The sequence below is a fragment of the Pan paniscus genome, chromosome 1 (assembly GCF_029289425.2).
Source record: "Pan paniscus chromosome 1, NHGRI_mPanPan1-v2.0_pri, whole genome shotgun sequence".
Taxonomy (NCBI): domain Eukaryota; kingdom Metazoa; phylum Chordata; class Mammalia; order Primates; family Hominidae; genus Pan; species Pan paniscus.
The window spans coordinates 35,367,217-35,390,000 of NC_073249.2; the positions used below are offsets into that span (position 1 = coordinate 35,367,217).

Consider the following 22,784-nt stretch of genomic DNA (forward strand, 5'->3'; position numbering starts at 1 on the left):
TATTAACATGAAGTCACAAAACTGATCCTAAAATATTACATCAGAAACTACTTAACCTTGAGATTAGAATTGCTCCATAAGAGAGTGATTTATTCAGCTGATAATAATAATACAAACTAACTTTTTTTGAGAATTTACTACTTGCCAGGCTATGTTTTATGTACTGAATGTGAATTATGTCATTCAGTTCTCCCAATCTCTCTAAGGGGTGTTATTATCCCAGTTACACAATAGAAAACTGAGGCTCAGAGAGGATAAGGAAATTCCTCAAGGTCCTTATCATCCAAAATAAACATTCCCCAAATATTCATTTTAGAACCCCAATTTCTTAAGGCTTTTCTTCCACAGCAATTAATATGTATGTGTGTTGTGTGTGTGTGTGTGTTCTCTTAATTACTTATTAATCTGATCTCTTGACTAAGGAAAGCAGTAGCTACTGATGTACTTATTTAGTGTTCTTTGTAAGTTACTTATAGTACAGCATGGTCTATCTATCCCCACACCAACATAAAAGAATCACAGAATAATCCATGAACTCATGATTTTCCAAGTACACATTGACATTTAGTAGATTTCTTTTAGTGGAGTACTTATACACCAGTAAAGTTTCATTTTTACATTAAGTGCAGACATATGAGGACATAAACGTATCATAGGTGTACATGTAGCCATATTTATCTACACATATACAAGAGATGAAAGACATTTCATCTAAGTTCAGACATGCCACGTACCAAAGTAAAAAGGAAGTAGTGTAATGTTGAACATGTTTCATCTCTTTCTTCCCACCTTGGGTGCAATGTACTTTTTAACAATAGTAGTAACTGGTAAAGAAAACCAGAATCATCACCCGACATCACTGTTTTTCATGTTTAAAATTGGACAAAGAAGTTCATTGTTCCCTATGGCAAGTTAATTGTTGTTTATAAAGAAATGTAATAACTCTTCAGAAAAAATGAAAGGGACTCCTTTTGGGGCCAATCAGTCTTAAGCTTACATTTTTAGCAGACCCTCCTAAAGACTTTCACACTGGCCCATTTCTTAGGACATATTTCCCAGTGTTGCCTGGAAAATCCTTCAAAGTGCCGCCTTGTCCGCCATGACTGTGCAAACCCATACACCTCAAGGGCCATTCTCTGCTGAGAATTCATGTGGATTTTCTACAGGCCTTTGGGTGATTTCCTCCCAAATTTCTTGTATACATGAGTATTTGTTGGAGGAGAGCTTAGCCCTCCCACTCACATTATACAAATAAAAATTCATGAAGCAATCTTTTTTAGCACAGTCACCTCCACCCCCAAAGATAATCCTCCACATTCTATCAAATGAGCATCATTGAGGGAGGGAATGTGGCTGGAGAACAGTGAAGCGGTGCAACTTGCCCACTCTCACTCCTTGGATTGGGAGCTGTTAGCCAAATGCTACAGAAACATAATCATGGGCATTTATTAATTTATTTATTTGAGATGGAGTTTTGCTCTGTCACCCAGGCTGGAGTGCAGTGGCATGATCCTGGCTCACTGCAACCTCTGCCTCCTGGGTTCATGAGACTGTCCTGCCTTAGCCTCCTGAGTAGCTGAGATTACAGGCAAGTGCCATCACGCCTGGCTAACTTTTGTATTTTCAGTAGAGATGGGGTTTCACCATGTTGGCCAGGCTGGTCTCCAACTCCCAACCTCAGGTGATCTGCCTGTCTTGGCCTCCCAAAGTGCTGAGATTACAGGTGTGAGCCACTGCGTCTGGCCAATTATAGGCATTTATTAAAATAAACGTTTCAAGAAGGGTGGTTTCATCAGCCAGCGGCAATACAGCCTCAGTGAAATTCTATGTTCCTTGAGCACTCAGGGATGCAGCATGACATGGCAGAGAGCTTTGAGGGGTGAAGGTGTGGGCAGCTGCCCCAGAGAAGCCAGAGAAGGCCGGAAGCCCTGCCCACACCAAGAACTGCACAGGAGGTCTGGGGAACCAGGGACAGGGGAAGGGCAGGCATTGTTCAAGATTGTCAGAGGAGAGAGAAGAGGTACATCTAGAACATCAGCACCAGGGGAGGGAGGGAAGTGTAGTTGTAGGATTTGCATGAGAACAAGGCAACTTCTTTGGGGGTTGTATGCAGTCTCCTCTTCATCATTTTTATGGTTTGTCGTGCTTGTTAATGGTTTTTAGTGGGTTTTAACCTGTTTTAAATATTCCTTTCTTGTGGTGGCAATCATAGGCTATCCTTTATCATCTTTTGCATTTGTGTCTTGATGCTGTTTAACTTTTTATCTACTTTTATGTACTTTCAATTACCTCATCATAAGGTGTCTCTAGATAAGGAGCCTCAGCAGAGTATCTTTTGCAAAGTTATTTGGTAAATAGCTCATAGTGAGTTCTTGCCTTCTGCTTTACTCCATATTGTTCTAGAGTGGCAGTTACTTAATACTTTAACAATACTTAATAAAGGGAAGCTTCAGCCTGAGCAACATGATGAAACCCCGTCTCTACCAAAAATGCAAAAAATTAGCTGGGTGTGGTGGCACGTGCCTGTGGTCCCAGCTACTGGGAGGTGGAGGTGAGAGGATGGCTTGAGCCCAGGTGGCAGAGGTTGCAGTGAGCTGAGGTTGCACCATTGCACTACAGCCTGGGTGACAGTGAGACCCCATCTCAAAAATAAAAAAAAAAAAAGAAGTTTAAAATAATGGTAAAGTAAGGTAGAATTCAAAGAGTTGGAATAGATCTCAGAAATCATCACTTTATAGATGAAGAAAGCATGAGATTGTATGAGATGAAGAAATGATGAGATGAAGAGATTACTGTGAGGTAAGGTGTCTTTGCATTAAACGATGCTGGCTCCCTTTTAATGCTTTTTCAGCAATTTCTACTATTTATATGAGGCACCAAAACCTTGAAAAGCTGTGCCTCTGTAATCTTGAAAAGCCACAGAGAAGCTAGTAACTTCAAAATAAATGGAAATGGTATAAAAGATGCCCTGGAGGAGACTTTGGTTATTGGTTTATATGTGGAAAGAAATGAATTCTTTGTGAACAAATAAAATGATTAGTTAATATAGTGCTTACTTTGAGGTGATACTCATGCAATGGACTGGACTGGACAAAAGAAAGTTGTAATGAGATACTGAACTACTGGAGCAACTCATGTGTTTGGTGGCTCCCAGAGGTACACTTTTGGGTAGCAACTGACCTTCTGAGAGGGTCCAGTGAATTTCATCCACACATAGAAACATCACCCATGGAAAAAGAGACCTTTACCTCTGCTTGAAAACACCCAGCTCCATTTAACAGAATAATAGGGGGTACTTTCTGATGTTTTGTGGGAGCATCTTAGAAATCAGTCTTATCAGAATGATGTTGTCCATATTTTTCTGCACCTCTTCACACCTAATGGCTTTCCAATCACCAATAAACATCTGCAGAAAATCCCTTAGTGACAAGTAATCCCTTATCTAGGTTTCTTTTAATAGAACCCAACAATCTGCAGAATGAACCCTAGAGTATCTCCTCAGCATCAGGTGGTAACAGTCAATCAAGTCACTGGAATGCAAGACAATGCAGGCGGCTGGGGAGGGCGGGCGGAGGAGGGGAGAAGGCCCTGCCTTTGGACATGCCACAGGGAAAAAACAAAAGGCTTCCAAAGTCTTTGGCTGGAACTCTGAGGCTATTGTGGGAGCTGCTTTGCCCAGCGTTCCTCAGGAGAGGAGAGTGGAAACTTTGTTTTGATAAAAAGGCATCCCAATATAGGAACGTCACCCCAGATAGTCTTGCCTTGATATTTGGAGGAGAATATAAAGTAATGAGGTACTTGAAGATATGCATAAATTTGAAGGGGGTTGGCTATCAGCTTCTACCAATTTCATCACAGACTTGAGTCTCCTCAGAGCAAACAAGAGCCTTCTGGGCTTCCATGAAATGCGGAAAATGAGAGGAGGTTTTCAAGTCTGCCCAGTCCACAGCTGGGTTGCGTGTGTGTGCGTGCGTGCGTGCACACACACACACACACACACGGTGTGTTGGGTGGGTGGTTGTTTTGCTGTTCTTTATTTTTCCATCGGAATGAGTGGCAAAGACACATTTTTCTCCTGTCTTCCTCCTCTTCCCAGTTGCTTTACCTTCAAGGATGATTTGTTTTATTAAACTGACTGTCCCTAGCCTCTGCAGTACATAATAAAAGCCTGACATAGCAGGCTGCCTGCCTTCTGTGTCCTGCAGATACTCATCATAAGTGTCAGGACATACCAAGGTTAGCGGTCACTGGAAGTGTGCTCGCTGGCCCAAACCTTGCCAAACGCTCTTGGCAGCTGAATGAATGTCACAGAGAATAGAAGGGGAATTACAAAGGTTAAAAAGAAGACAGCCTCTCCTATTTTCTGGAGACAGAGAAGCTGATTTTTCACACCTCTGAACCGTCCGTAAGCTCATTCATCAGCCTCTTGCGGGGGACCTAAACCTTGCCCCTTGCTCAGTTCTCCACGGACACTCCTCCCTCCTCAATCCCCTTTAAAAATTGGCCCTCTGGCCTCATTTCATCACCGAGATGATCTTCACTGAAATGGACAGAAAACAAACCAGGCATCGACTTCTTTCCCTGGCCACCCACCCCCCAACCCATAACCAAAGGCTCCAATGGCCTATCAAGCCTATCAATAGATTACAAACTTTTCAAGGGAAATCATCTTTATAGTTGATCTTTTAAGCTAATTTTTTTTCAAACTTACTTCGATGGAGAAATGGAAAAGGACACGTGTACTGGCAGGCATGGCTAGCGAATGGGAAAGTACAATCCTGCCTAGTATTTTGGTGAATTAGTTTGTGTGTGGGTTTTCCTTCTTCTTCCTCCTCCATTTTTTTTTTATACTATAAAAGGGCAATAAAATGCTGACTGTAAGAAGACAATGTCAAGGAGAAAAGGGTACTGGTATTTTGGATACTCTTCACTGCTCGCCTTGGAGAGAGAGTTATTCTTGTCACAAACCCTTTTGTCTGCATCTGCTGACTGCTTGCCTGTAGCCAGCAGCATACTTTAACTGTTTTGTCACCTCCTAACATCACATGCATCAGCTGTTGGGCTTTTGTTACGGGTATTGTAGAACTAATCCGCTGTGGCTGTTCTACTGTGCGGTAAATAAAACAGAAACGGGCTTCTCAGACTATTCTGCATGAATATTTCAGATGGCTTTTACAACTCCGATTCACAAAATCAAATAAATAAATAACTCCCCAGCCACCCCCCAGCCTCTCCCCACACCCAGAAACAAAACCCCTCGATCTAGCCCCAGATGCCTCCAAGTCAACTGCATTCAAGAGGCTGACTTGATCCTTCAAGCAATTGTTTCAGGGAACTCGAAAGAACAGTGCTCTCTCAATTTTCACACCGTGGAATTCATATACAGTAGTAGAGTTAAATATATCTAATGCTGAAGCAGCTCTGAAAAATTGGAGAAAGTTACTTTTTGTCCCTGTGGGCCTTTAAAAATATATAGGTAATGCCATCAAAAATACATAGTGAAGAGCTGCCTTGTCAAACTGCTTTTATTGTTTCCATCCGTATTTTCTTCCCTTCCACTCATCTGAAAGGGGTCAAAGGTAGATGCTTGTGCATTTAGTTTATCCTAAGAGTCTCTTTTGTGCTCTATATAAAAGCACAAAAGAAGAATCAAACTTTGCTGGGTTAGAAAAACTGAATCTGCATCATGAGTTCTTTAATGGTATAATGATGATGTACCAATCATACATAGCGAGGTATTTTTCTAGATGACTTCGAAGTGTCTTTGGAGAAGTTAAAAAGAGAATGGGCATCTGCACACGTGTGTGCACACACACGTACACAAAAATCTTAGGGAAGGAGACAAATAGTTGAAGTACTTTCCCGAGCATTCATTCACCCTAGTGTGCACATGATTCCTCTAAACAAACTCTCCCATCCCTGCTGTTTGTTAAGTAAATATTGATCAAGGAGAGACCCATCTCCTGACAGCAGTGGCACAAGCTGGGGACTTACACTGCAGACAGAGTGGACTTAAATGGATAAACTCAGGTGCTTTAGTAACTCCTCATAGAGATTATCAGATGAAAAGGCAAGAACAGATACGTTATGCTGCTTCTCTTCACTGTCTCACTCACACTAAACTCTCCTGCCAGAGGCTGAAAAGAGGAATCATGGAGCTGTAAAATATGGTCACAAGATGCGGTTACTAAGGGTCTCCCTTTGCAGTCATGCATGCATTTATCCTGTGTGTACAGCCAGGGACTAACAGGCCCTCCAGAAGAGAAGGAATGGTGCAGGATGCTATACACAGTGAATCCTGAGATTCTATTCCAGTGCCCTCTCATTCCAGGGGAGGATCAAATGGAAAAGCAAACATGAATGCACTTTGGGAAGCATAAAATATCATCCAAATATAAGGTGGTTTACAAGTTTGAGACTTTAAAGAGGAGCCCTAATTCCTGGGAAGCATTCACTGTGATTAATAAATGTCTGCAAAGCATCGTTTTGAGAGGTGCTCTGAGGAGGTTCGCTTGGGTGAGTTTGTTGGCTGAGTCAACCAGTTGAGAAAAGTTGCTTTGTGTTCCCTAAGTTTTATTTTGGCCATTTCATAATTATGAGTCAAAATCCTGTTTTCTGCACTGTTCGTAGCTGAATGGATACGTGTACTTCTCTGGGAAGGTCAGTTTTAAAATCATCTTTAGAGATTAGGTTTTGTGTATTGAACACTGAGCACCGTGGTCAAAGGGCAAGATGTTATATTTAGAGTTCCCAAACAGCTAAATGGTGTTTGAATTTTATTAGGATGCTTGTGTTTGGAAAAACTAGCAGGATCCAGGAGCACTGGCTGTGAAGTTGCTTTCGGGTGCCTGCTGAGTTACCCCAAATGAGGCAGAGGAAGGTTCTCCAGCAACATCTGGGCTTAGGACTAAAGTCTTTCTCCCTCTGATGCTCCAGGTGGCATTCAGCTTTCAGGAACACTGAGGATTAGATTCGTCTAATACCCATGCAGTTTGGGCCCACTTTCTAGTTACATGTTTTGCTGTTTAAATATGTGAAAAGTAAATGCTTGTAGGAAGTGGCTATAGTTCAAGGCTGTCTTAAGAAAAAAAAAACCTAAAAACTATGTTTCCTTGGTCTAAACAAAGGAACACATGGCAATAACAGTCTGTATCTCTTTTTTATATATATATAAAGCTTCGAAAGAACAATGTTCTGTTGAGCAAAATTCAGTAGCATTCTGTAAACATTAATTTAAGGAAATCAATAGACTCAGTGAGCTAAAGCCATATTGCAAGATAAACTGGCCAGAGTGCCACTTTGTCAAATAGATTTTCGTTTTCTCGGCTAGATAAAGACAGTTTCAAAACGGGGCAGACGTGTTGCAACCAGGGTTTGAAAAGTATGTGGCCTTCAAACAGTCTGCTTGTTCCTACTACAAAGCTGGATAAACATACTTTAAAAATGATAAGCCTGGTTTAGAATTGATTTGGCTTTCAAATTTTACATATAGTAGATTTCTTGGTCATCTCACAGGAAAAGAATAAAACAAAGTACCATGCATTCAAAATAGAAAATGTACTTAGGTGAAAGGGGTTAAATTGTCTTGAGAGACAGAGCTTTGGGAGCAGTTTCGGTTGATGCTTGACTTTAAAAAAGAAGGGAAGAAAGAAATCTTTATTCATGCTGACCTGATGGGCAATCGGCCTTCTTGCCAAAATCCCGAAGCCAAACTCTCTAGTGAGTTTGAGATCAGAGGTTTCAGCTGGTGGAAGCTGCTCTCGTTCTGTGCTCACCAGGCAATGTCATGTTAATGTGTGAGGGGGTGTGGGGGTTGGGGGAAGCAAACCCAGGGAAAGGCTAGAGAAGGAGCAGAAGTGATGAGCCACCCAATAGCCCCAAGGTTTTTGTCAGCCAGACCGAAAGAGTTGCAGGGATAATCCAAAAAGGTGGCAACGGGAAAGCAGGTCTCTCCTCCTGTCACCTACATGGAGTTTGTGGCAGTACACTTCCAAGTCAGACCACTTGTCATCCTCCAACGCCACACCAGCCCTTATAAATGCTGATAGCAAACAGATATGACGTGGTGAAAATGGCCCCCTGGAGGAAATGTAATAAAAAGAATGAACAGTCACATGCAAACTGCCAAGGAGGGAAGTTAAGGATCTACCTTGAATGGACAGGGAAACTCCATGGAAAAGCATCACAGGAACTGAATTTTGGTCTGCAGTGTGGCGATCTGGGGGGCTGCTATTGGCCAACCCCCTCACACAGACTTCTCTGACCACAGCAATGAATGAAGGGCAGAGATACACCCTGAGTATCTTCTTTGTTTTTCTACCTGAATTTGAGTCTTTGTCTTTTAAGAGTATTTAGAAAATACAAAATTCACAATAAAATTTCTACAACATTATGATGTTGATAACATATGTGTTGTTAAAATATTATATAATTATCAACAATGTGCTAGATTTGAGCATTTCGAACAATTGTGACTTTCAGGTAATAGAAAAGAATGTCTTAACATCTTCTATTCTACATTTAATAAATTGTGCGTACATTTTAAATTATGTAAGTATTCCATTGGCAATTCTGCATGTAGAGATCAAGGTAAGTAAAACCATCTCTTCCATAGCCCCAGTAAAAGATAGTACTAGCTTGCTAGGAGCAGAATGACAAATATCTATGAGAGACTGTCAAAATTATTTCATGGGGCTGAAATTTGGTCAGTGAACATGCTTTAAGTGGCTAGTTTATTTGCTCACACATGGAAGTCTTGGTATTATACGTGTTAGGAAACATAATTGTCACATTATTGGTCGCGATGAAGCAAATTTTCCTTCTCTCCCAAACTCTGCATAGGTCTTAAAAAGTGATTCCAAGTTTAAACAAACAAACAAATATGCAAGCAAAATCAAGGAAAAAGCATCAAAAACTAAAACCTAATATCTCTTTCTCTCCCCCTGAGATACTACACAGATACTCTTAAGATCTTAAAAACAACTGGAAGCACTGTGCAGAAATTGCTCATCTGGTAGGCTGTTCAGGTAAGAGCTGGACCAAGACTATTCCATCAAAGAATCATGGAATTGGCCGGGTGCAGTGGCTCATGCCTGTAATCCCAGCACTTTGGGAGGCTGAGGCGGGTGAATCACGAGGTCAGGAGTTCAATACCAACCTGGCCAAGATGGTGAAACCCCGTCTCTACTAGAAATAGAAAAAAATTAGCCAGGCGTGGTGGCTGGCGCCTGCAATCCCAGCTATTCAGGAGGCTGAGGCAGAGAATTGCTTGAACCCAAGAGGTGGAGGTTGCAGTGAGCCGAGATCACGCCACTGCACTCCAGCCTGGATGACAGAGTGAGACTCCATCTCAAAAAAAAAAAAAAAAAAAAAAAAGGAATCACAGAATTTTGGAACTTCAGAACTAGAAGGAATCTCAGAGAGTTCATGTCCCACAAAAGAGAAAAAACCTTTAGCCAGAGGTCAGCAAAATTTGCCAGTAAAGGGCCAGGTAATAAATACATAGGCTCTGTGGGCCATATTTGGTCTAGGTTGGATATTCTCCTTATTTTTTACAACTGTTTAAAAATTTAAGTCATTCTTAGCTTGAAGCCATAAAAACAGATTGAGGGGCAGCTCTGCCCATAGGCCATACTTTGCCAGTCCCTGCTTTTAGCCAAACTTGAGGGCTAACAGCTTTTCTAGAGGCCTAATGGTCTTTCATTCTGCACTGATCCTGGGTCTTTCATTCTGCACTATCTTGGAGGATAGTTTGATTGATTCACTTGAATTCGACCTGTAAGGCCACACCATTCCCCCGATGGAGTTAAGGCTGCCCATGTCTATGGGAACAGAATTAATAAACCACACACGTGGTGGTCAAGGACCAGGAAGACTTCAGTCTTACCCTGCTCTGATTAGGAACGTTTAATTGGGAGCTTTCCTGCCAGTACATATTTAAATGTGCTAAACAGAGGAATGTATCCCTGCTTCATGACACATCTGACAAATCAGCTCAATACTTAGGTGGAAAAATAAGCCCTGCAATCATACACCAGTCACTTTGTAATGTTAACAAATTCCCCTTTAAGTCAGCCCCGTAAATTTGGTGCCATGGGTTTCTGAGTTCAAGACAAGCTGACAGCCCTTGAAGTTTAACTTTTGCTACAATTACTGGGTGAGGTGGTAAAAGAAGCAGGGCCAAGCTTGGTGCCATTCTTGGATGGGACATTATCCAAAAACAACATAGCACAAACACTCCAATATTGCATGAAGGGAAGCTGGGGCACAGATAATCCACAGTTACTCCTGTTTCATTCGAGAATGTATTACGTGATTGTTTTCTGCCACAGCTTTACCTTCATAATTAAGCTTTGCCTAGGCTAATATTAAAACTAGTCTGTGTGCCCTGTATTGCTATTGATGGAGCAATGTGAGTAAGGAGCCTAGGGAGAAGCTGTTAGGAAGTGGGGTTCAGGCAGGTTGCGATGAGAAAGGGATTGCTCATAGTAAACACCAAAGAAAGCGCTTGTGATACAGATGGTAGGAAATCAGACAGAGCTTCAGAGAACACAAGTTCATGGGGGATGCTGGCACTCTGCTGGCAATAGCTTATGACACCCCAAATAATATCCGAGTTGCTTTAGGAAAGGATGGGGATTATTGGCCTCAATCCCATCCTTTGGTTTTGACTGCAAGATCTTTGTTCTGTCAGAGAAATTCTGTTCTGTATTTCCAGGGAATTCTATTTGTCTTTACTCTGCAATCACCCTTTGCAAAACTAAGGATGGGCTGTATTTCAAATGCTACTTAAGAGCTTGTGAAGGGCTTTGGAATCCCTTTTTCAAGACAGGTAAATTGATTGCAAAGGCAGGCAGATTGCAGAATGAACTTGGGGGCTTTTGGAAGTCCACTAGACTCCTACCCAGTGGGACTTGAGGTAATGTTTAGGGTGGGACAACCTAGGATGCTGTCAATACCTAGGATTGGCCTTGTTGAAAGGCAGTTTCAGGTATCTACACAGATTATCTTGTACGCCCTTCAGGTCACTGAAAATGATAAATCTTTAAAAGTGGATGCTCTAAATGAAAGGAAACACAGTGGCCTTGAAACCATGACCTTTCAGCTTCTTCTACATACGGTCAGTTTCCCATGATTTCTCTGTTTTCACCTCTACTCAAACCATCCCTCCCTGCCCAAGTATTTACTTGCTCTCAGGGAATACATTACCTTTTACTGAAAGTCACTTTTAGCACCATATTCTAATTTAAAATGTTAAAGTAGCCTTAAGAAAACAGAACTTAGGTGCAATAGCCGTAAGAAATATGAAGAATACATATCCAAATGGCTTGTATGAGGACTCGATACCTCCCAACCACAAACTCTCACACATACAAAACAATCTCAAGGGAAAAGACTTTCATGATCTATATTACTATCATTTGGGGAATATTTAAAGAAAAGGGTGGTGTTGCTTTTGCAAACACTACCAAGTAGGCTTAGTAGGGAAGGTAGTTATATCATCTAAAACTGCCAATTCTGGCTGGGCATGGTGACGCACACCTGTAATCCCAGCTACTTGGGAGGCTGAGGCAGGAGAATCGCTGGAGCCCGAGAGGTGGAGGTTGTGGTGAGCTGAAATCATGCCACTGTACTCCAGCTTAGGCAACAGTGCAACACTCTGTGTCTCAAAAAAATAAAAAAATAAAAGAATAAAAAAAAAACACAGCCAATTCTGCTCTGGAAGAGAGGAGACGTACATTATATAGAGGTTAATGCATATTATAAATGCTGATAGTCTGTGTTGAGGCCTGCATGGAATGTGTGAGAAAACCCAATGGCATGAGGGCTTCACTGACAAATTTCCTCATTGTTTGGCCACCCTGGCCAAGGCAACAAATAAAGTGAGCAGCAAGTCTAATGATAGTGCCAATTCAGTCAATAAATTGTGTATGAATTTGAAAAATTAGTCTCTATAATCCCAGTAAGGGAATTGCCATGTCTCCAAGGGCACTGTTGAGATTCAGATCTGCAAATAGGGCCTTGGGAGAAAACGAAAATGGGCACCCTGGAGATTTTGACTGAGATAATTAAGCTGCAGCAGAGTCACCAGGGTAGAAGGGGCCTCGCATGGAAGCCATCTGGATTCCCAGGGCCTCTATACTCACTGCTTAAAGCTTTGCAACATGACCAAGACTCAAAAGAGACTTTATTTAGAGAATGCAGAATGCCCCTCTATTCTAGAGTCACAAAATTTCAGAGCTAGAATGAAACTCTTGAATTTAATCTTATCACTTTCCAAAAGGTGAGCACAGTAGACCACAATGAGGCAGGTATGGCCAGAGCCAGACCCTCCAGGCCAGTGCTCCTTCCACCACCCCCAGCATCTCATCGTGTCCTTCTCATCTGGAACGGATGACCCCAGAGTCCCGGAGCTGTTCCAGGCTAGTGTCACCTTTTCAGCCACATTCAGAGCAGGAACACTTGCTCTTGTGAAAACCAGTTTTACGTTGAATATATGTTCCAATTCTGATGAGAGCTCCCTCATTGCCCGTTTGTTTACTTTCCTATTTAGGGTCAGCAGGAAATGGTGCAATAATTGGACTACAGATGTCACAGCCACAAGGTAACATTTACTTGGCTCTGCAAATGAATAAATGTGAATGCTTATACAGCACTTACTTTGTGCTAATACAATTGTGTAGATTCATTTAATTCTCACAACACTCTGTGAAGTAGTCACTATTACATCCCCTATTTTACAGATAAGGAAACTGAAGTACAGGCAGGGTAAGACACTTGGCAGGGTTTCACTGCTAGAAAGCAGCAGAGCTGGGATTTGATCCCAGGGCCTGGCTGGAGAGTCCATGCTGTAAGTTCTACATCGGTATTGATCCAGGACCACTGACAGTGGAAAGACTCCCCAAAGCATTTTCTTTGTAAGATTTCAAGGGGATGCTTTTATATAAAATATTGACTACTTGCAGGTGAACATTTCATTGCCTGAGAATAACATCAAATAAAGCAGAAACTGGAGCTTTCCCCCGGAGCTGTCATTATTATAGACTCAAGTTCAAGACTAAGGCTATCTCCTCATGATGTCAAATACCCCAATGCTTGATCTACAAGAACACTGAAAACATCTGGAGGGCAGGGGGGATCTGCCTATTTTCTATTTGGCTGGGTATGTCCTATAGACACAATCATATTTGCCAGAGTACTTGCCAAGAGTCTGATCAGCTGGTCTCATAGGATCATTTTAACCAATAAGCACTACTGAGATCCAACTCAAGAATTCCAGCTTCTGAGGATAAACTTTTGGGGTAATCAAAAAAGTCCCACTGGGTGTGCACAAGGCACCATCACCAAACCGTGGCATGACTGCCCACACCTGGAGTTCTGCCGTGTGAGTTAGTAACTGTAACTGTCCCTCAGAAAAACACAGTCAGGCTGGAAGCGCATTACAGCAGGGCAGCTAAAATGATCCAGGGCAGCCCACTTACTGTATGAGATTAGGCTTTTAAAAAGGATTAGAGCTCCTTAATCTGGAGAGATGAAGATTAAGAGGGAGTAATGATCAAAGTCTATAAAATCAGAAAGGAAATGGAGAATATGGACACAACCCTGTTCACAAATCCCAGGATATTATAACAAGGGCTATCCCTGTGGAGTTCTAGGGGAATCACTTTTAGAGCCATAAAAAGAAGATAGTATTTTCCCAGCAGGTAATACACTTAGAGAATTATTATCTTAAGGAGTGGTATATTCTGACAATGAGATTAAGTTTAAAAAAGGTTTAAGTAAAACTCATGGGTGATAAAACCATAATGGTGGGCAACTGGGAGGTTAGGAATATTTTGGATACATCTCAAGCCTTTTGAAAAATGATTCAATGACAGGTACCAGCCTCTCCCAATATGCTCCCTGCACAGGGCTGACAATGGGTTGGGGAGCCCACCCGCCTGATCTGACCACCTCTCTTCTCACCTTGCTGGCTACATTGGTCCTAATATTTGCAACATGCATATTCTTGTGCCCCTCTTTGATAGGTATTTGAAAATCTCAGCATCCCGGTACAATGTGGCAACTCATTCCTCTGAGGAAGTTTTCTTTAACCCTTAACAGAGTCTTTGTCTTGAATTTCAAATTACAATTCATGGCAGTGATCTAACCATGATTTCCATAAAATATACACTTAACTCCTTTAACTACACCTGAAAACTAAAATCTTATGGTTTGCTCAAAGATGGAGACATTTAAATCATTTTATGTTGCAGTAGTTAGAGAATTTAAAAACTAGTTAAACTCTATTGGAAAAGCTGCTCATAATATGCTAACACAGATCAATTAATTCAAATTTAAGGGAAAATTAAACATACCAATTATGTAGTATCCATCACAGCCCAAGATATTAAGCTCTAAAATTTACTGCAGCTAATGTAGAAACCAGTACACCTTCACAAAAGCTGTGGCTCTGTTAGATATACAGAATAAAACTTTAGAGAGAGAAATGTTTTAGCTGTTTCCAAAACAGCCAAGTGTTAATCACTCTAAGTATCTAATAGTAGGTCATTGTTGAGGGCTGGGGCAGAAGGAGGGGGCAGTGGTTTTGGGAGAGGGTAGAGTGGAGATGAAGATTCACTTAGAGAAAGGAACCTTCAGAAGACTGTAACATGCACAGCGAGGCATGAAGAGTATTTTCTGTACTCACATTTCAAAGTGCTTTCAGAAAATTGGTAAAATGTGGCAATGCACAGATGCAAATAAAGGATCCAAGGAAATAGTGAGGGGGGCAGAGTGGGGACGGAGGAGGAAGGCACACAGATAATAAGCAATATCTAATAACGCCAAACTCATTCTAACCCTGTCTCTCATCATAAACTGGAAGCAATCACTTGGTGTCTTTTCAAATTGCAAGTTTGAAAACGTTAGTCTTCATGGTGGGGAGCTATTCAAAGTCACTATTCATTTGGGGGAAAAAAAGTAGGAAAGGTGGTCAGGAGTGGGGAAGGATTCAAGGGTAAAGAGTCACTTCATTTCGCATTGTAGACTTCGGAGTGATTTGGGCAAGAAAACTGGGACATCTGGAGTTCAGAAGTCGAGGAAAATGGGGAAGAACCAGGAAGATGAATACATGATCATCAGCTACACAAAAGAACGGAGCAAAAAGAAGCCGGGATTTGGGCACAGGCGTCTGGCAAGGAGGCCGGCAGCAGGGCTAATGAAGCATTTGCGGCGTGGGACATTTGCCAACGCAACAAAGAAGATGTGCTTGGGCTCTGCAGATGTGCCAGGGCCCCCAGAGCAAAATAATGACATAATCACCATCAGTGTCACAGACCAGACTGTACACAAGGTGACAGGGGAGGGGAGGCCTGTAATGCGCACACAGGGAGGCCTCCCATGGCCCACGACGGCTGCTGCCCTGAGGGTCGGGATGCAGGCAGGACTACCCACCTAACGATCTCTGCCTAGATCTTAAATCCGAAGGTGAGGTTTGCACCCATCTTTGGTGGGTGTTTTCTGTCCAACCCTAGTGAGGCAACAGAAATCTGAAAAGCTTAAGTGAGGTTTGAACTGAATGGAGGGGCAAAAGGAAAAGAGGCAGCAGGAGTTTTGTGAGTCAAACTCCCTGTCTTCTGCTAGAAGGGCACAAACTTCCAAGAACCCGTGGCTACACAAGTGTAAGGCAGAAATATGATCACGGATGTCAATGTTGCACACTGCAAAGAAAATGCACAACATATTTTGGGGAGCCTGTTTTGGGGTGGGGGGGGGCACAAAAGAGCAGTCAATGGGCCATCTCAAAGTGAGTGCAAAAGCAACGTTAAGGCACGAGAAAGTCACCCCTGCTCATTTTCAACAAGGTCTCTCAGCAGGCCTTGTCACCTGCCAGTGGCTCTTGCTCAGTAAGGTGGGTGTGTTAGTACAGCTGTCTGGCTTTTAAGTGACTTTTGTCAGTTTGAAAGTGAAAGTCTGTTTGAGGAGCTGAAAGAACAATAGCTCAGAGCCCGGAAGAAGAGCTTGTAGCACAAAGAACTTGGCTACACTAGTGTCCCTTTTCATTGCTTCTCATGAAAGATTCATAAGAAGAACTTTAATTTTTTATGACCCCCTTTTTGGTATGACTATATTAGTTGTGTCAACTTCCATATACAGGTTCTCTTTAAATACCAAAAGGTCTGTTGTGAAATTGTTTTCAAAGAGCAAAGGGGGCAGAATCGATTCTGGCCATCCTGTCGGTCTCTTCCTCCAAAAGAAACTGCTATAGGAGACACAGAGATTGCCTTTAAATATGGTTCCCTTCAGCCTTGAAGTTGTCATGAACACTACAATGTAGTTATTTTAAACCTCTGTGATTTACTAGTTCAACTGCTCCTCGGAAGAACGATTATATTTGTTTTTCTTGGCTTCACCCTATTTAACAGGAACAGTAGTATAATGATCATTAATAGACGGTTCTCTTTTTCCTACCCTTCTCAAATAGCTCTCTCCACACTGCATCTTTATTTTGTATCTCAGCCAAAAATTGGGGGGTGCAGGAAGACAAAATGCATTTGTTTCACAACGTCTTACAAGATAGAATTGAAGATTGGCTGAAGGCAGTCATTGATGGAGAAACAATATTTTTAAACTAATTATCTGCTTTCAAGTATTAAACGTCTATGCTTCATCAAAAAGGATGTTAGCAAAAAATGTATTATTGCAAATTAATATTGATGTATTTAAGAGCAGTGAGTGAATAGTCATTAAAATTTCTGCCCTGTGACTGACAAAGAACCAAACAGTTCAAGTTAAATAACATCCTGCGGGGGGGAAAATGAAGAAATTTGATCTATAATGTTATCTGCCATGTGAAAAGGGGTGGCCAACTTCGAACAAGCTTTGGTTTGCTAAATGAATTTGTTTCATCTAGGCGAAATAAACAGGCTGTCTTTCAAAAGGTTGTTAGAACTTCTTCAGACATTTAATCCAGGATGGGCTGAACACAATGATAACATCCCACTGAAAGCTACAGCCACCACCAGCAGCTCTCAGAAGAGAACTTGCTCTCTTTCTCCCATTGATAACCCTTTGTGGGATGAAGAAAAAGAACCAAGGCAAGGAGAACTGAATATCAGACAATAGGCATCACTCCACACACTGTTTCTGAACTTTCCTCATCGCTGAAGGACAATTAATTATGAAGGCCTTAGGGGTAGGTCGAAGCAAGGGAAAACCCACCACTGTCCCAGCACCACAGCCGCTACCTCTGTGTTTGCTAAATGGCTTCGCCTGTTGGGGTACAGCCGCCGAGAGAGCCAATAGATCATTTGTGGGGGGGTGCGGGAGGTGAGGGAGGAAAGCAAAGATTTTTTTGTGTGTGCGCCTGCCCTTGTATAATTCTATTCTCACTGTGAACTCATCCATACACAAAACACAAGGACGATTTTTTTTTTTTTAAAGAGAGAAAAGCCACAGGGTAGGTTACAGTCAGAAACGGCCTCTCAGTGGTGTGTTAAAAAGGATGGTCTTTTCACCAAATCATTTCACAGAGGCAAAACAGACAAACACAAAGAGTTGAGACTTTTTCTCCTACATTAAATGGAGTAACTGATAAGGTCAGACATATGATACCTAAAGACATGAATCTGTGAACTCTTGAAGTCAAAGGGCCTCTCTGTGCCGAGGAACAATCTTTCAAAGGAAATAGATCATAGAACTCCACTGAATCCCCTTTAAACTTTATGAAGCAGGAGGAGAAAAAGCTCTAAGTAGGGAAGCTTGACAGAAGAGCCTTGAACTATTTTCTGAAGGAAAGATGAGACCCTCCCTAGGCTGCCACAAAACATCTTTTTTTTTTCTAAAGGCTCCTCTGAACTTTGATATGTGCCAAGACACTGCTATTGAAAGCTGTATAATTATGTGATATAGCCACTGTAGAAAATGCTTTGTTCACCCCAACAAAGGACAATAAGCAAAGTAAAGCGACATTACACTGTATCTTTTTCTTTAAGAATGTTGAGAAAGGTCATGGAATGCTATAACTAATAAAGCTGTTGAGTAAGGAGGTTTTAAAGTTGATCTTACTGTGCTTGAATGTAACCCAATGACAAAAAAGACACAGGGAGCTAAAAATGCAATGACATTACCAAATAGATGATAAATCAATGGGCCCGCTTCATTATACTGATGAACACCTTGAATCCCAAAAGGACAGTGGTACAAAAGTGAAGCCTCATGCACGCATAGAATTCTACCTCCACTCCACCCCCTAGCCCTTCAACCCCACTTCCAACCTGGTGTCTTTACTGCACTCTCCTTCAAATTTCAGGCAATCATTCTGTGGAAGGAATACGTTTCCAGGCAGCCATGTGTGTATATATATTTAGAGAACATTCATTTGGTCTCTTAAAAGATCAATTTGGCTTGTCAACGGTGGGACTGGCAAGGGAAGAAATGGTAAGGGTTTCTTTTCCTCCTCGCCACCCACCAAGAGGGTGTTATGCGATTATTTAAACGGCTCAGCAGCTTTGAGGCCAAAAGACTGCAACAGCAGTGAAAGGCTCTCACTCATGTGCCAGTTTTCTAAACGATCACTCATATTTAAGGATCTATTTGGAGCAGAGGGAAGCGCTTCCTAAATCCACCTGTCCTCATTTTTCTTTAAAGAGATGACAATGCGAATAAAAGTCTTCCAAATATATTAAATCTTCTGAAATGTGGGTTCTATTGAAAGTGGGAGTAGGTTAAGAAAAGGGTAGGTATGGGGTAGAGAACATATTCAGCAAGTGTGTATGTATTAGTGTGTGTGTGTGTTGGGGGGGGTGGGGTGTTGTTTTTTATTTTCTATTTCCAAGAGGAAAGTAAGAAAACACATTCAAAGGTGTGCGGAAGTACTCTTCTTCCCTGTCATGTGTCACCCAGAAAAATGTCATACCCACAGTCTCTAAGATGGGGCATCTGCCCAGTGAGGTATTAGTACCTTAGAAAATGGCATTCATAAGGCCACTACTAATGAGTGAATCAAGTTCCCTATTCAATTTATTTTGAAGCCTTCCATCCCCAAACCTGGGCCTTTAGCGAGGATAAGGGAGATTTGTCATTCTTACTGGAAACTTAGACCCTGCCTACAGGTGAATGACTAGCCACTGAGGGGCCCAGGAGGGATGCGTGGCTTACCATGGCGTGGGAAACACTACCTCCCGGTACCCTGGAATGAGAAAGAGAGCTCAATGTGACTGGATGAAGGAATCTGGCACATTCTTTTCTCAACCTACACTCAGGCGGTAACAAACCCTCCAACCTTTGGATGATTCTGCCTTTCGCAGCTGCACATATAGCTGCTATGTCTTTTGGCTCCTTGAGTTGTGCAATTAACCTTTGTGAGTTACACAAGTTAGTTGTCTCGGTGGAGCTCTTTGCAAAACAGGTAAACCAGCCTCAGAAACTGACAGAGATCGTCATCTTTTCCTGCCACAGTTGTGAGGAAAACAACAAAAGCGATAAAATCCAACTCATACGCCCCTAAAGTCACAAGTATCAGTATGATTTAAAAACTGGGAAGGAATCCCAAACTTGCTCTTTCTGCCCATAAAATTTTTTTTGGAAGCCCTTCAAAGTGAAGTGAGAATGAAGCATAGAAATATATACCATCACACCTGGAAAGACAAATTTATTGTTGCCAATCTCATTAAATGTGAGGAGCAGAAATGAAGGATACAGCCCATAATTACACACCCCTCTCCTGCATGCCTCACACACTCACGCACAGAAGCAAGACACCCCACCCGGTGTGATATGGCCAAGCTTCTGCCCTTTAGCACAAACTAAAAGTGTATTTCGTATTTTTCCCCTTGGGTGTCTTCTTCCACATCCCTTGGGTCTTCTCAAACGCTCACCACCCTAAGTCTGCACACCGTGCCAAGAATTCTGGCAATTGTGTAAACTGATACAAAAGGCAGAACAAGCTCTACTGCCACTTAGAAGGTCCTGACTCATAAAGGCCAGGAAATGCAGGGTCTAGGAGAGGAGAGCAGGCAAGCCACTCCCTCTTTGCTGCTGATAAACCTTCCCCATCTGCTTTATTTTCCTGTAGGCCAGGGGTCAGCAGCCTCTCTAGCCTTGACAGCCATCAGCAGTAGGGGCTGGACGGGGGTGGTGCTAAGCAGTGACAAAGGTGCCACTAGCAAGCTTATGACAGAGGCAGAGATGGGAGTAGAAGGCTGAGAGAAGACAAGGGGTAGAGAAGAGAAAGAAGGAATAAAGTAGTAGTGAAGAGACGTCAAACCTCCTTCTGTCTCCCTGGCTCGATCTGCCTCTGCCCAGTTAGAATAACTTGAAGAATAGTAAAGCTTTGGGCAAACTGAAGTTTTTCTTGTTATTATATTGGTATCACTGTCATTATTATTACCCACATTAAATAAGCCCTATTTTGGTAAAACACTTAGAAGAGTGCCTAGGACATTAGTAAACAGTCAATAAATGTTAGCTATTTTATTATTGTTCCCAACAATTGATTGAGAAGTCTGGGAATACAGTCAATAAGACATTTTATTGTTTGACCAGCTCCTACTAAGCTGGGTGACACGATTCCTTGGAATCGACTGGATCTTGGGGCACCGTGTAGACGTAGCTTCAAAGTCCCTCTACCATGTTTTAGCTCTGTTTGTAGCACAGTTCTCCATTTTGCCATCCTCTTCACTTGCTAATACTTAAACTATAGGTTCATTTTACTTGACCTTAAGAGGAGAAACTTAAATATAAAAGTAAAGCCGTGCACACAGTATCAGTGGAGGTATTCAGCTGAAGGTGCCGGATCTACTTTTGGCTCTCAGCCACGGCCCACACTAGCAAAGCTACCACGATAAGAACGGTGGCTTTTTAAGCATCTCACTTAAGCAGTGACCTCCATGCACAAAGGCACGGAAAAGAAGGGCTCACCTTATCTGAAACTTTTGTCAGTAAATGAGCCAGACCGAGAGGCTAAAAGAAAAACGATTTCGTGATATTAGGATTATGTGTGGTGGTCGGTACGCGTGTGTGCATATGGATGTGTAAGTGTGTGAGTAGAGGGGGCAGGACACACTGCATGGTCCTGCTTTCTTCCCTTCTTTTCACTGAAGGAGGAATCAGATCCAGAATAGTCCAATAACTGTCCGAAGTCACATGAGAAGTGACAAAATTCCTGCCCGGGCCCCATACTCCTTGCAGTGAAGCAGTCTTAAAATAGACACTGCAGATAAAGGAGAGGTGGCCTGGCTGGAAGTGGATATGATTCACAAAGAGAGAAATATTAGATGTTAATCATATTAAAGAGGATTTAGATGATGCTAAATGGAGCAGCTTGTCGGGTACCTCCTGATGCCAGCCGTCCCCTGTTTGTGTCATTTTGGCCCCTGGCCTGTGGGTAGTGGATTAAATTCCAACCAGGTAAGGTTTAAGCAACCCCGAAAACCCTCGTGCGCACTTTAAGGACTTGTCCTCTTGGGTATTTTATATAGCAAAAATGCAGAAGTCATCTCATGAATCTTGGGCAATTCTTTCATGAAGCTTGATGTATGCTGCCAAACAGATACTTATGTCATCATGTAATGTAAATAATTCACTAGCACACAGAAGTCTCTTAGCTTAAGGTTTAGGGCAACAGGCTTAGCAGAAGGGTAGGGGAGAAAAGATGCTCTTAATGAGATTTCTTTAAAATGGTTAGCCATAATCATATTCTTCAGCTTTAGAAGAAACCTGCTAGTGCTCTGTCATTATAGTGAGCCAGTGCTCTGTTACAACTGAGACTTTAAAAACAGATTTTAAAATAGTGGAGCAGTACACGAAGAATTCTCACTTTTAATGTATTTAGCAAACACACACACACACACACACACACACACACACACCACCCAAACTTCATTTATCACACATTTGGCAAAAAATATATTAGTCTTAGAGAGCAAAGACAAATAGGTAGCTTACACTATAGCTACTCAAACTTTCAAAGAAAAACTATGACTTCCCCATTGCTGAGCTTCCATATTCAATTCTTTATAAGCCACTATAACTGGTCTGCATTGCCAAGAACTGTAGGGACAAGAGCTGAAAAAAAGGGGGGGGCAAGCAGGAAGAGTACTAGGGGTCAGACCCCTTAATTGACAGAGCGAGGCCAAGGTGTCCTCTTTCCTTTGAAATTTGGAACTTCCTGGGTATTCCTGGATACCTATCTACAAGAAGAAAGCAAGAATATTAACATAAGGTCCAAGTGCACACAGATGTTGGAGAAAAAATTCCTACCCTCAAGATGGCACAGCATCTAGCCAAGATAATACAAGAAATGGACCAACTTTGTCAAGCCACAGCCTGTCTGATCTCATCATCAGGGAGTTCAGCCTGCAGAATTCTTGCCATGTTCCCACCTCCAACTACTGTTGCCTCAGCCAGCAGGGCTCAGCAAAATGCCTTTGTGAGTACTGGGAGATTTGCTAGTGTTGTCTCACAGAGAGTCATCACGTTGTGATGAAAACTGTTTGCTGAGGCACCACATTAGCCCATAAAGAAATGCCTTACTCATAGCCACACATCTTTCATTGTTGCATGGATATTGCTTTCTGGGAATTCTCTATGCTGCTTTGTGTGGATCTAGAATATACACGTCACAGATATATATAAGTGTGTATGAGAGTGTTTGTACAAAGAGCAGCATGCTTGTGAAGGTACACTTAGGCAAAACACACGAGTCTCTCCTCCAAAAAGAACAAAAACAGAAACAAAATCCCAAAAAAAGATGTCAATGGATCTCTTATGCTATGTACTTAGTAAATTATCATACCATTTCC

At 42.0% G+C, this 22,784-nt stretch overlaps 1 protein-coding gene across 5 annotated transcripts in view; it reads right to left on the reverse strand.

Moving 5' to 3' along the window:
• PROX1 (prospero homeobox 1) overlaps positions 1-22,784 on the reverse strand; it is a 52,790-nt gene that overhangs the window by 6,188 nt on the left and 23,818 nt on the right. The gene's annotated exons all lie outside the window — the stretch shown is intronic.